Raw genomic sequence first — 15632 nt, forward strand, 5'->3', positions numbered from 1 at the left:
CCACACATCGCTGTACCAGGATGGGGGCAGAGCAAGCCAGGAGCCATGGCCTATTCACCACCCTCAAAGAGGAGGGACAGGTCCTCCTACCTGGCATGTGACCATCCCGAGAGCTGAGCATGATGGGCCCTCCAGTGGTCAGCAAAGGGCTGAGCCTGCGTCTGCCCCACATACCAGCTCTGAGTGAGGATGCAGGGATTGGAGGGTGCTGGCTGGGTACAGGGAGATGACAGGCTAAAGAGAGGGCCATGGCAGTGGGCAGTGTGACAGGGAGAGCTGCAGTGAAGCAGCAGGCTGTTCTGGCCTGTGATTACGATGACTCTGACTCATCATCATGGTGGATACAGGTCTCCTGGACCAGACGGAAGATGGGACCAGAGGGTGAAGGAGAAATCAGAGATGATGAATGCGTCCTGAGGTAGGAGGGCATTTGAAGATCTTCTAACGCCTAAGTTCCACTTCTAGAGGCAAAGTAAACACCAGTGATAAATTTAATTAAATTCAGCCTTCCGAGGCCTGCATAATTGAGTCCTTCATAGTGAACTTCCACCTAATCTAGCAGGTCAACTAGCTGAGAGTAACTAGGTGTTTACTGGTGTAATAAGCACTAGCGTCCAGTCTCATCCCTTGGCCAGCTGATGAGACCGTGTTAAGAAAGGCCCTTGCTGGCTATATCCAGGGGGCACCCTTTCTGTCCCTTACTTCTGTCTTCTGTCGGTGAACGCTGCCATCCCCTGAATAGGCCACAATCACTGTGGTACTGAGGACCATCTGATTTGTGAATCTTTCTTTGCTTAATTAAATTCTGTTAAGTTTAATCTGCCTAACATTTTTCTTTTAACGGGGGATTTACTCAGTTCACTGGGCAAAGATGGCCTACTTCCATGACCAGGGATTTAGAAACCGAGTTTGCACACGATGCTTGTGAAACTTGATTTCTGCAGATGGTCCTGAATCACCCGCTGAGGACACCTTGGTATTTTAGAGGGAGGCCAGGCTGGTGATAAATAGAAAGCATGCTGAAGTTCTGGCAGCAAAACAATCCAAATAGGAGCCTTCCCATTGTATGACACCTTGGCTCTGGCTGAAGAGCATCCGAAGTGACAGCTGGGCACCTGGTCACTTTCTTCTCACATACACCTTCCCCTGGCCTCTGCATGCAGGGCTTCAACAGCTGGGTGGGGAGGACAGCTTTCCAGCCAGAAGCGATGGGGCATCCAATGGTGTGGGTCTGTAGAAGAGTGAGAAGCCAGGGGAGGAGCCACAGGTCAGTCCCAGGACTTGGGGGCCTCCACCTCAGGAACTTCATTTCCACCATATTCCCAGGAGGCATTTCCATTCCAGTGCAGGTGCCCTTCTCTACCAGGCCACGAAGGTTAAGGCAACAAGGATAGAAGGTTTGAAAGCATCCTAAAAAGGGTCGATGTGCCAGCACTGAAGTTATGCCACTTCAAGTGTCAACTCACATGACCCAATTTCCTGCCCATGCAAGTAAAAGGGTGTCCTTTTAGAACCGCAGCTGCCTCTGAGAGGCCTTCCCAGAGACTCACGATTCGTCTGATCCTGGTGCTCATCCCAGTCTCCAGGAGCATCACTGAATCACTGAACCAAGCACAAAAATGCCTCAACAGACATTGCTGTCCTGCAAAGGTGACACAGAAATTTCCATGTTGTCATCCGCCTTCCAGACGAGCAGAATCCACACATAGAGGAAATATCCAGTCGTGTCAGGGTGAGTGACAGCTACTCTCAGAAAGGAGATTTAACTTGATTGCTGGGACACACCATAGGGGTCTACTGCATCAGACCCTTAAGCCAGGATTCTCTGCCCACCATTGATTCACTTATTTTCTACGGGAGCTGAAATAGGACCTGTGATTACATCCTCTTGTTTGCGGTTTCTCTTTGTGCAAAAAACCACACAAACACGGACTTATCACTCTGTCTTCTGAGCTCAGCTCCCTGCCCAGCACACGCTTACTTGAATGGATAGGTTTGTCCTGGAATGATCATTCTGCTTTTTATTAATGGAATGTTTGTAAAGATAATTGTCAAAATCATGTTTAATCAGTATTCATGAAAAATTTCTAAGATGAGATAAAAATAAAAATCAGTGAAAACACAAATGGGAATTTGTTCTCTCTTCTGGAGTCCTGGGATCACTCCTTACAGTGAAGTTAATTTTTATATGTTAACATAATTGCGTAAAGGGATGCCCAGATAGCTGGTAAAATATGATTTATGCATGTCTCAGGTGGGGGGTATTTCTGAAATACATTAGCATCCGACTTGGTAGATGAACTGGGGATGATCTGCCCCTTTATCCTTGTGAGTGGGCACCATCCATTCTGTTGTGAGCTCAAAAGACGCAGAGGAAGGTGAATTCTGTCTTTATCTTCTGTTGAGACAACTGTATTGGGCTGCCCTTTGACTTCAGAGCCCCTGTTCTCACGACTTTGGACTCTGGGACTTACTGACATAAGCCCCAGTTCCCTTTCAAACCCCTTGGACTGGGAATTTTGTCATCCCTTGGTTTGCTCAGCCTTCCAGATTCAGAAGAATGAGACCACTGAATTCCTGGTTCCCCAGATTGTGGAAGGCCTTCCGTGAGACTTGTGGTCTCTCCAGTGCATGAATGAATTCCCATCTCCAAGCTACCCTTCCACCTCTACATAGTGTTGGTGGTGTTTCTCATGGGAGCACCCAAGGATACTTTATTTTACTGTTGGACTCAGTATCATTTGTAGACCCTCTGAGTTGGTCGCCCAATTCCTCCTTTTGTATTTTAATATTTATTTTTTAGTTGTACTTGGGCACAACACCTTTATTTTATTTACTTATTTTTATGTGGTGCTGAGGATCGAACCCAGGGCTTCGCCCATATAAAGTGAGCACTGTACCGCTGAGCCACAACCCCAGCCCCCAATTCCTTCTGGTTTTATAACAGCATAAGGAGAAGAAGGCAGTGGGGAGGGGATCAGTTGTCACAAAGATCTAGGGAAGATCAGTGGAGTAGAAGTAGGAGACGGAGAGGAAGGAGGAGGGAAGGGAAGGGGAAGAAATCGCAGTGAATCTAACAGTCATTTTCTGATTATCTATCTATCTATCTATCTATCATATAGGAAATGTCTCCTTTATGCGTATGTAGAATGTACCAATCAAAAATAAATAAATAAAGGTGTGAAAGGGAGATCAGCAGAGAGAGAAAAGCAGGAGAGAGGAGAGGAGGAAAAAGGAGGGGAATGGGGATGGAAATCAAACCCCCTGGATGTATGTCAGGTGGAACCCAGATACTATGCATAAATATAATGCTCTAATACAGCATTTTTATAAAGCGTAACTGTTCCTTGTTTTTATAACACTGTAACAGGGATTTGTGTAACTTGAAGCCGAAAACAAAACTAAAGATGTCTCCTCCTTGTTTTAAGACTTTGATTTAACTATTTTCTCTCAGTAAAATACCTCCTAAAATCACCCTTTCTTATCATGCCTCCCTCTGGTTTGTAGAAACCCACTCCCCAGCTGATGCCAGATACCAAGATTCCTGTACGTGCCTCCTTACAATACCACCAAGCCTGTGAGAATGGTTTCACCTCTTGAGGTGCATCTGTGAGCCATGCTCAGTGCACAGAGATGAAGGGGGATTTTAAAAGCCTCAGTCTGCTAAGCCTGTGGTTTTGCTCCTGGACTCCTCAGGTAAGGGGCGCTCTTACTCCTGTGGTTAACTCAGGAGTTGTGAGCTCATTCCTGGGAGCTCCTAGGGAGGTGTCCACAGTGGTGGCTTTGTTCCCTCTTGGAGCATTCTAGTGCAGATGAGGGATTATCAGGAGGGAGCTCATCCTACTCCACAGACACATGTGAACTGCTGGCCTATGGCGACTGCCCCACAGGGCAGGAAACACCCATGTGAACTCCGCTTATTGAAGCCCCTACTAAAAACAATAGCTTGGGAAAATAGCGTTGAATTGTCATGGGCCAATTGTTTCCAGAATTTTGTCAAATAATGTTTTTTTCCCCCTGTTAGCCTGAGCTTAGTAAAAATAAACTTCTTATGAAAAATTTATGTGATTAATAAAAGATGAGTATTTTTAATTCAGTTCTCCTTGCTCCTCCAAATACTAATTACAATTATTTCTTGTATTCAGGCAAAGATTTTTATTTTCAAGAAAGTAACCACAGTTTTAGTCGATTCAAGATAGCCAAACAGTGATGCTTATCTTTTTTTTCTCTCTAGTTTTGGTTTGCAAAACATTTCATTAAAATGAGTTTTGCTCCAGGTTTCACTGGATAATTGAATCTGTGAATCGGTGATGTGCCAGCCCCTCTGTACCCATTTTTTACTATCTCCTTCTGCATTACCTTCCACTTTCTCTGGAAACATCAAGGTTTCCTCATTAATGCATAAGGAAGTCGGAAACAACCCCAGAACTAAAAGCACAAAAGTCACTCACCATCTTTCAAAAATTTTTTTTTTGTACTAAAAACAGAGAAAGCACAAGCGTGCATGGGATACATAGCTGACTTGGACAGAATGCCTTCTGAGAGGTTAATATGTTGGTGACCATTGAAATCATTTGGCCAGATGAAATGCTTCCTATTTATTACTCCATTTAAAAAAATATGTTTTTGTAGTTGTAGATACAAAGAATGGCTTTATTTTATTTGTTTGTTTTTATGTGGTGCTGAGGATCAAACTCTGTGCCTCACACATGCTAGGTAAGAGCTCTATCACTGAGCCACAGCCCCAGCCCCTATTATTCCATTTTTTTGAGATACTACACATATCACGCAATTCACCCATTTAGAGTGTACACTTCAGTAACTTTTAGTACCTGCAGTCACACAGCCATCCCCAGCATCAGTCTTTAAGCATTTTCATTAAGTCAGAAAGGAACTGCATACCCATTAGCAGTCACTCCTCATTATCACTTCACCCCATAAGCCCTACATGGTAGTGGATCCACTCTCTGCCTCTACAGCTTCCCTATTCTGGACAGTTTCTTCAGATGCACTTGTAGATATGTAGGCTTTCATGCCTTGGTATCACACTTGGCATTACAGCTACAGGGTCCATCCATATGGGATCAGGTGCTTCCTTCATTTTCATGGGTGAATACTATCCCATGATATGGATAAGCCACCCTCTGGTTGTCCGTTCTACCTTGATCTTTGAGTTGTTTCCATTTGGGGCTGGCATTAGTAATGCTGTTGTGTCCATCAGTGCACAGATTAGTGCAGGTAAGTATCAGTCTCATGGGTGCACTCCTAGGAGTAGAATCGCAAGGTCACATTACAACTTCACTCTTAATGTTCTAAGAAATTGCCAAGCTATCCCCCAGTTGGCTGCTCCACGTGTTTCCTCCAGAGGAGGATGAGAGGCGAGCTTCTCTGCTCCCTCCTAACCACTTGGCACAGTGTCTAGACTTGTACTTTGGTGCCACTTATCCAGATGTCCATCTCTTTCAGGTACTGCAATGTCCTGATGGCAGTAGCTTAATGGTAAGTTTTACCATTAAAAAGCGTCAGTCCTTCAACTTTGTTCTTCTTCAAGATTGTTTTGCCTGTTCTGGAAACCTTGCATTTCCATATACATTTAAGCTTTAGTTTGTTACTTTCTACAAAGAAGTCACCTGGATTTGGCTTTTTGCAAGGATAAGCAAGGAAAGGTCTCCCTCAAAGGCAGAGAGCATGTTGAATCTGTGCTTACAATATTAAGCATTTTGATCAGGGAGCACAAGGGGGCTCTGCATCCATTTAGGTCTCCTATAATCTGCTCTTTAGTTTTATGATATTTACTAAGAATATTTTTATTTAAAGTAGCCACCATTCTTATTATGAATTATCAAAGAGATTGACACCTGATGTGTACATATGATGACATCTTAACATGCACACAAAATCTATTAACCCAGAAAATGTGTCTGTCTTTAGAAATCAGTATTTGTATCATTCATTGGGGCTTTTGATGGAAGGGAATTGTTTTCTTAACATCACAAGATATAAACTTCATCAGAAAATATACACATGACATGTTGTACTGACTCTTTCCACATCGACAAAGGTAGATTTATTGCTCACACAAATGGCAGCACCTGTGCCCCTGAGGGGCTGTGGATTGGATGCTGCCCAGGTGAGCCATGGGTCAGCTTTGCTACTGGCCTGTAAGGGTGCCAACATCAGCTCTCTGCCTTTGAGGGAGACCTTTCCCTGCTCATCGTTGCAAAAAGTCAGTGGGACCAGCCTCCCCTGTTTATGATAAACCACACCCACCCTGCTATCTGCACAGAAACTTCAGACTTTGGTTAAAAACAGCCACAGCAACAAGAAATTTTGCTTATCAAGAAAAGGTAACTTCAATTTATTAATGCATTTTTGGGGGGAGACTGAAAGAAGAAGATGAAACAATACCAGTAAGTACAAGAATTAATTTTTATTGAGTGGTTTTCAAAAAGTCAAGCCCCATACTCAGGCTCTTATGTAAATGATTATTGTTAATGATTTCATTAATCCTATTACAATCTAATTATCTTCCCCATGTCAACTGGCTAACATCTCTTTTTAATAGGATTATTGGAGCATAATTCACATACCATGGAATTCCCCTGTTAAAATGTGCAACTCAGTGACTACCAGCACATTCACAGAGCTGTGTCCACCCGAGGAGCGGGGGTGTCTGCTGCCCTTTAGCAAGAACAGAACTCCCAGCGCTTTGGTCACCCTGTCTTGGTCTCCAGTCCCCATGAATAGCACAACAGCCAAGCCCTGGGTGGAAACATTTTACCCACCTAGCAGCTTCCCTGGTGGGCATCGGTGCCTGTGGACAGCAGGTCCCCCAGCAGCCATGGCAGGGTGTATGACCTGCATGGGCCCTCTTGCACCAGATCCTCGCTCAGAGCATGGCACAGCCAGGAAGGGCACAGCCAGGAGGCAGTAGATGGGTGCCAGATGATGCACACACTTCACAGGGGCAAGGTCCACCTTGAATCTGAAACAGGGAAAGATGTCCACGCCAGGCAAGTAGCCCAACTGTTGCTCTTCCAAGCTTAGAATGTTCCTACTTCCTTCTTCCTAAGAGGAGCTGGTGCTTGATTTACTTTGGGTTTATATTTCTGGGCATGGTGTGAAGTGGGAGTCCAGCTTTATGGTTTTACATGTGAAGATCAAGTTCCCCGGGACCCCTCCCTGAAAAGATTACATTTTCCCCTCATTGAATGGCCTTCAAGAAAGCCCATTTGATTTAAATATGAGGGTTTTCCATGAATTTCCACTTCTGTTCCACTGATCTGTATTTCTTCCTAGGTGGGGCTCACAGCATTTCTTTATTAATACCACATCCTATTGGGTATTAAAACCGAGGGGTATTACACCTTCCAACTCTGTTCCTTTGCAATATTGCTTTGGCTGCTCTGGGCCTCCTGAATTTCCAGGCAGATTTTACACTCAGCTTGTCAATTTCCACAGAAAATTCAGCTGGGATTTGGGTAAGGACTATTTGATTTTTAGATCGATTTGAGGGGAATCACTTTCCTAACATTTTTGAGTCTTTAGATCCATGAGCATGGACTCTCTTTCCATATTTTAGGTCTTCTTTAGTTCCTTTAAGCAATATATTTAGTTTTCAGAGAGTAAGTTTGCATGGCTTTTAAAAACTTCTTCCCATTACTATTATTATAAATGTAATTTTTATTTATTTCATTCTCAGTTGGCTCATGGTCACTATCTGGAAATCCAATTTATTTTTGTTCATGGTAGTTACATCCTAAGACTTTCTGAATTTACCGACTACTTTTATCAGGTTTCATGTTGATTCGTTGGAATTTTCTGTACACAGGATGGTGAATTTAGTTTGACCCTTTCCATTCCATTCTTGATGTCTGATTTCAATTTCTCAACCAATTGCCCTGGCTGGAAAATTCTTCCGACACCACTTTATAATTGTCAATGTATAAGCTTTGTTGCTTCCTTGGTTCATTTTTTCTCAAGTATTTTGCTCTTTTCCATTTACAAATGGAATTGTTTGTTTAATTTAATTTTTGCATTATTCATTCCCAGTATGTAGAGACACAATTGGTTTCTGCACCCTCATCTCCTGCCAGCTTGCTGAACAATGGAGCTCTTTTATTAGCTCTAAAAGGTTTTTAAAACTAATTTCTTAGCATTTCCTGAATACAGGCTCCAGCCATCTGCAGCAGCTCAGTCTCCCCTCCCTCCTCCCCAGCTGGATGCCAGGACTTCTACTTCCCTTCCTGAGGCCTCCAGAAGGCCCCCTGCAAGGGTGAACAGCCCTGGGCATCCAGGGGGCTTGGAGTGTTAGGGGAGAGGCCTGCTGAACCCCTCCAGGCCTGGGGGACTGTGGATGTTTCTGGGTGGCATGTTCAGTGTGGAGAAATGCTCTGCTGTTAAGAGTTTTTCCACGATGGGCATTTAATCTCACAACCTTTTTTTTTTCTTTTTTTAATCTCTTGAGAAGATCAAATGGTTTTTGACCTTTATCCTGCCCAGGAAGTTGTTTTGCTTTGTTTTTGCTTTTTTACATTCATTGGTTTCACAGGGAAACAACTTCCTGCTTCTCAGATGAACTGTGCCTGCCAGGGGAGGGGACCAGGGACACCCCTGGCTTAGCTCACTAGTATTGAGTGGAGGTCGTTGTTTGAAATACATGTTGGCCCCTAGTTTTCTGTTAAAGGTGATATGCTCGAGTTCGAGACCCCCAAAAGACCACCAGAGACCAAGATCGATGTAAGCAGCAAAGAGGTGTTTATTGCGAGCTAGCTCTGTCCTTCGCGCACAGCAACTGGTGACACTGAGAGGCCCCGAGCAGCAGTTTTATACACTCTTTGGGGAAGGCAGGGATTTCACGTACATCATAGTGTCTCTTAGCAAATCATCACACACCGCGGGAAAGTCAAACAACAACTCTTAACATTGATTAGCACATTCAATGGCAGGAACAAGTTGGGTAGGGGTGATTGGTTAGTACAAGAGGGGGATTCCTTTGAACTGATTGGTTTAAGCCACGAGGGGAGTATGTGCTGAACTACATGGTTTCCCAACACATTATCAACCACCATAAACTACTGGGGGGTCATCTGGCATCCCAGATATTTTCCCTGTCTCCTGCTGATTGGAGGTTGCTAGGGGGTTGCTATGGGTCCTCACCTAGCCTGACTGAGTCGGGGACACCTGGCACAGCAGATTTCTCCTGTTATTTGTAGATAAACAACTCAGCAGGGTGGGTATGTGCCTAGGAGTGCTCTGTGGGTCTTCCCAAGGACAAGGGCCGCGCTCCCTTCCTTGGACAGGCTTTGCTCTGAGGTAGAGGCTGGTTTCTCAAAAATGGAGTCACATCAGTTTCTCAAAGGCTCTGCCTGGCTGTGGCCTCAGGAGAACTCAGCTTTATACTTTGAGTTAGGAAATGTTCCTGTCTCCTCTGCTTTTTGGAAGGTTTTAGAGAGAAAAGATACAAATTCATCTGAAGTATTTGGTAGAATTCGATGATGATGCTATCTAGGCCTGGGCTTTGCTTAGGGGAAGTTTAAAGATGTATAAGTCAATCTATTTAATAGATGCTAATGTGTTCAGAAGAATTGCCCTCTCTCCAGGCGGGACTTCTCTGGAGCTCTCTGCGCCCAAGGGGGTGGCCAGCCTCTTGGGGCTCTGCCTTTGCCTTTTAAAGTGTAGAGAATTTTAAAAAAGTTGTTGGGAGTGTTCCTTTCACTCTGAGGGATTATTTTCTTTGGCCCCAGGGAGTCCCTGAATGGAATGGCTCCTTAGCCTGTTCTCTGTCCTACCTTGGACTTGCTGTCTTGAGGAAACAGCAGTTTTCTGTTGACTAAGGCACTTTGAGTTCAGGTATGAGGAACAGGAAAACCTGGATCGGCCCTCCAGACCCTACAAAATGCCCTTGCCTAGTTGACTTTATTCTATTTTATTTTTACATCTTGAAAACACATTTTTATTTTATTTTACTTCTTCAGCTTTTTTATTGATGCCTTTTAATTATACATAACAGTGGGATTTGCTGCTATGTATTCATAGGTACATGACATAATTATGATATAATTTGGTCAAATCACCAACTCTGAAGGTCATATAGCTAAGGAATATATTATTATCTCCTGCATGATGAGGAGGGTCTCCTAAGTTGTCTTTCCAGAACCTGCAGGCTGCTTTTGTCCATCTCAAACCAGTTGAAACCACCCAGATCCTGCACTGGGGCCTACACAAGTGTCAGATGACCCAATCCTCCACCCACAAATCATGTTGCTGCTGCCACTTTCTGAAAATGTCCTCTGAAGTGTGTGAGGATTGATCACACAGGCGCAGACCGCCAATCACTTCAAATCCTCACCCCATCACCTCCCCCATGCCTTGGACAACCTGCTTCCCCATGGGGTAAATATTCCTAAACTCTGTTCTCAGCGGGGTGGATTCACAACCTGCCTCCCATCTCCTTGCTTCTGATTAAACTCACTGTCTCACAAGACCTGTTGTTTTAGCAACTGGCAGAGGCACACCGGGCAAAACAGGTGTGGTTTGGCAACATCTCTGTCATTCTCTTTGTTATATATATTTTAAATAACCTCAATTATAAAAGCTGGCGTGATGGTCTTATTTATAGAAAGCAAAGCCAGGCAAAAGGTAAGTGGCTTGCCTCATGCCAGAGTTTGGAAGCAGGAGGAGGAGGAAATAAAGTTGTACAGGTGACACCCTTGTACCAGGTGCTTGGTCACGATGGGACCCATGCCACTGCATGCTGAGAGAATTGTCAGGAAGAACGTGAGTCCCGGCCCCAGTTAGTTCTCCATGGCAACCGCTGCCTGCGCCTCATCTCTGCAGTTCAACAGCTTCCAGTTGTCGCTGTTTCTGTACAGTCAGCCCCTCTCCTCTCCTCACATGGTCTCCCCTGGAACCCACTGCCTTTGAGATTAGCCCACTAAGGGGTGCTTCACGCCAGGGTCTCATCCTGTGTCCTTCATTCGTGGGTTTGCAAACCTCAGATGTCCACTATGGGTCCTTTCTCATTCCACTCCTGAGATGCCCAGGCCAGGCCCCACTGAGCTGACCACAGCCTTGTGGCTGCTCTCAGATGCAGTTTGACACTTCCGAGGTAACAAGAGGAAGACAGATAAAGACAGAGTGTCTCTGAAGCCTTGGTCCTGCACAGCAAGGACAACACTTAAGGGGCCAGGTGGCAGCAACCCTATGCCCAGGGGCCCATCTCACCACAGCTCAGTTGTCTTACATGTTGCTGCTTTGTCCTGGGGAGCTGGACAAATCAGCTCATTATAGGTGTCCAAGCCTCATAGCCACCTCCAGGAGCCCAGGGAGCTGCCCAGAGAGGGTAGCTCCCTCAGCCCCTCCATAGTCTCCTGTTTTAGAAGGTAACAGAGGCTTCTTCCCAGTCTCAGATTGTGCATAATTCAGGATGCTGCCTACAGGGCCTGGGAGGATGCGCACTGGTGGCTTTCCCCTAAGGAAGGTCTGTTTGAAAATAGGGTCCAAATATTTGTGAATGTCAAACTGACCTGTGATGGAGAAAAATCTCGGGATTTTTCATTTATGTTTTCCCTCTAAAAGGACATTCAGAAGAAACATTGTACGTGTGGGTGATTAATTAATAATTTCAGAGCATTTCTGTGAACTATTTTTTCCATAAAATTATCCCATGGATGGAAAAATAGTAACATTTGGGCAGGCGAGTGCAGATTTTCTTACAATGTTTATCATGCTCCACTTTCAACTTTCTGAAAATTCCTGATATTAGTGGTGCAAAGATTTTAAGAATTGAACTTGATTTTTATGAAAATTTTTCAAGTATGGATTTTTTTATGCTCCTTAAAATGTTAATTTATGAAAACAGAGAACAAAGAACATTGATTTGCAATTTAGAGGCATTGAGAAAAGCTGCCAATTAGTAATCCCTACCTATTGCCCAGATCAATCTTTAAAAACTAACCTTTCCCCCTCTACGCAGCAATTTAGAGCTTTTGAGGACAATTCACCAGGGGCAGTTTCACCCACCACTGATGGCCACCACCTCAAGGTGCTCCAAATTTAAGTTATTTGTAGGGAGGAGCACCCTGATTCCTTTGGTGATAAACAGAAACCTGGCTGTGTTTACCAGGACTTGGAGCAGGGATGACCACCGGCTGGAGCACATTTTACAGCAGTTTTTGCCTTTCAATTCTCACATGGTCACATCTCCCTCAAGCATAAAAACCCTGCACAGTTTAGACCACTTCCTTGAGATGGTTTCTCACCTGAGCTCTGTGGAGCCGGAGCTGGACAGTTGTTGCATGGACTGTCCTGTGACCTGCAGGACGCTGGTCTCTCCTCGCTAGTTGCTAGTAGAAGTCTCTCCCTGGCACCCAGGGGTCATGACCAAGGTGTATTCAAGTTTCCCAATTTTCCCAAGGGGACAAACTTGCCCTGTTTGAGAACGGCTGCTCTAGAGGCTTGGTGACATAGAACACTCTTGAACATTTTTCTTTTCTCTCTCTCTCTTTTTCTCTTTCACATGGGAAAATTCCTGAAGGGCTCATTATCAACTCAACCAGGACCATTTTTCCTCAAAGTACAATTCAACAATTCCCACATACATCTCATTGTCTACAATCAAGTCCCTTGGCCATTTCTGTCTGTGAGAAAGTTATGAAAAATAGCTTCGATTACGTAGGCTCATGGCTGCTCCCAACAGTCACTCCAACATACAGGATGAGTGGGTGTGGCTGTGGTCACCCCCAGAGAGACACTTGATGTTAACCCAAGGCCAGTAAGGACATCCAGGGTGGAGTCAATGTCTCACATCACGTCATTTACGTACTGCTAACAGATTTTGACAGCTTTTTCAACACCATGTCTTCTACATCTTAGTTTTTGCCTTTATGGGCAAATTGATTTCATATAGTTATTTGTTTAGCTTAATTTTATTTATTTAAAAAAAGCTCCCTCTGATCTGGAGCATCCCCCAAGGTCACGTGTCAAAGGCTTGGTCCCCGGACCAACTGCTGGAAGGTGGTGGAGCCTTTGGAAGGTGGAGCTTTGAAGGAGGCCTTTGGGTCATTGAGGCCATTCTCTTGATGGGGGTTGTGGACCCTGGCCCCTTCCTCTTTCTCCCTTTCACTCCCTGGCCATGAGGTAATGGTTTAGGGATGCTCTGCACTTCTGTCATGATGTTCTGTCTCACCACAAGCCCAAAGCAAAGGGGTCAACTCAAACTTTTCCCTTTATCACTGGATTATCTCTAGTGTTTTGTTACAGTGACGGAGAGCTGATGAACCCACAGGAGCTTTATCTTGCACCATCATGGGAGAGCCCATTCAACTTGCCATAAGGACAATGACTGTGGCGGTTGGACTGCACCCCTGAGCTGCATCCCTGAGCTGATAAGCCTTCAGGTATATCCCAGGAAAGCCTTTCCCCATGTGGAACAGACTTAGCCTTGACCAGGAAGAACTTGAATGAAGTGCAGAGACAAGACTCTGTTCACAACAGCCATGTGCTCTGCAGGGCAGCACCATAAGATGCGCTGAGGAGCAGATCCTGAGGTGTCAAAGCTTCCACAACATTCTTCATGCTCTGCCTGCAGCTCTTGTCCCATCCTCTGGCCCCCAGAAACAACAGTAAAAGATCACTGCTCTCTGTGACTAGCTTCTCACCAGGTTGTGGGAGGCAGTGCTCCCCACCTCCAACGGGCTGACGCAATGGCCTGGCTATCCTCCCTGGAGGCCATCTGTCCCCACAGTGTAGGATGCATAGCGGCACCCTGTCTTCTGTCTACCAAATGCCTGCAGCATCTCCCTGTGTTGGTGAACAACACGTCTCCACACAGCTGCGAAGGTCACCTGCAAGTGGGAGAACAGAAGGACCCTGCAGAGGACCTCAGGTACCAAGTCCTGCTGCTGTAGCACTTTCTTCATTCTGTGGCTCACTTCAGTTCTGCTTCTCTGAACCAAATCTGAAGGATCCAGAAGATAACCATAAAACACTATGACATGACTCAGTAGTATAAAATCCTTGCTGAGGATACTAAACACTATCCCCCAAGACCAAGTGTGAGCTTACCTTTGCTAATGAGGAAAATGAGAAAGTTTGCAAACCCCACAGCACCTGGGTGGATTCTCCTGGATGTAACCAGTACTGAAGGAGGGTTGAAATGGAGATAATTCACAACTCCGCCATTTACTGACATTTTCTTTTGTCTCATAGCCATGCCTTTGTGTGTGGGAGACAGAGGTCTGACTAAAAGACAAGCAAGCACAGTGAGAGGGCTTTAGGTTTCGGGAAGAAGTGTCCTCCAAAGGCTCCTGTATTGAAGGCTGGTCCCTCCATGCAGTAATGTTTAGACCTGGGCTTTGGGGAGTGAGTGCTTGGATCATGAGGGCTCTAACCCCACCAGTGGATTAACCCATTGAGGGATTCATAAATGAACACATGGTTAGGAGGTGGTAGAAACTTGAGGGGGCTGTACCTAGTAGAAGGGAGTGGTCTTTAAGGCTGTGACCTTGGGGACATGTCTTGTCTCAGGCTCTATCTATCTATCTATCTATCTATCTATCTATCTATCTATCTATCTCTATCTCTCTCTTTCTCTCTCTCTCTCCTTCCAGCTGCCATGACCAGAGCAGCCGGCCTCTCTCACACCCTTTCTCCCTAAGGTTTCTGCCTTGGAGCCCCCTGACCACGGTCAGAAAACCTCTGAAACTGTGAGCCAAAACTGCACTTTCCTCTTTTAAATTGCTTATGTCAGGTATTTTGGTCCTAATGAGGAAAAGCTGACTAATCAGTGGGTGTGATTTCATCCAGTTTCAGGCAGAGGGAGAAGAACACATACCATAATTTCTATCTTCTCTAAGTTCCTGAAATCTATGTGCTCATGATCATCCATACATGTGACATCATCTTTCAGAAGGCCAAGACGCTCAGCCGCGCCTGATTCTAGGACCCTGGAGCACAGACCGAGTGACCACAGCTGCTGGTGTGTTCCAGATTCAGCTCCCAGCTCTGCAGGTTCAAGGACTGGCCTTGTTCCATCTAATAGTGGTACAGAGCATGGCGGCTGCTATAACAAAAAAGACCCCAATATACATCAATGAAGAAGTGTGTGGTTTATTCAAATATAAAGAATGGGTAAAGAAAAAGCCCTGGCTTTCCCCCCATTTACGTGTATATTTATTGAATGGTTTCATTCCCTGAAAACACAGGCCCTCAAGTTGACTGAGCCCTTCCCCAAAGTTACAGCTCTGTCTTTCCTCTTACAGCATATAATTGGAACTGACAAAGAAGAGTAGTTCTTTGAGTTAAAAAAATATATAGTAAATTGCTTTATTTCTGTTCATAGCAAATGCAATCAGTTTGCAAGTCAAACTTGGTTTTCTTTTCATTATGTTGCTAAACAGATTTTCATGATTCTATTTAGAGTCCCCAGGGAGCACAAAGGGAACGGGAACAGGAGACCAGGCAGCAGTGGACTTAGGAGGCCTCCTTCGCATATGAAACTGATCAATTGAATGAGAGCAATACCCGCACATCAGCCAGGGAACATGCCCCAAGTCTAACTGGCAAAGTTGTACACTAACTTAGATTTGCTTTCTCCTAGCTTTGGTCTTCTTCCTGAATTTGTAATTCAG

The sequence above is a fragment of the Marmota marmota genome, unplaced genomic scaffold (genome assembly GCF_001458135.2).
Source record: "Marmota marmota marmota unplaced genomic scaffold, marMar, whole genome shotgun sequence".
Lineage (NCBI taxonomy): Eukaryota > Metazoa > Chordata > Mammalia > Rodentia > Sciuridae > Marmota > Marmota marmota.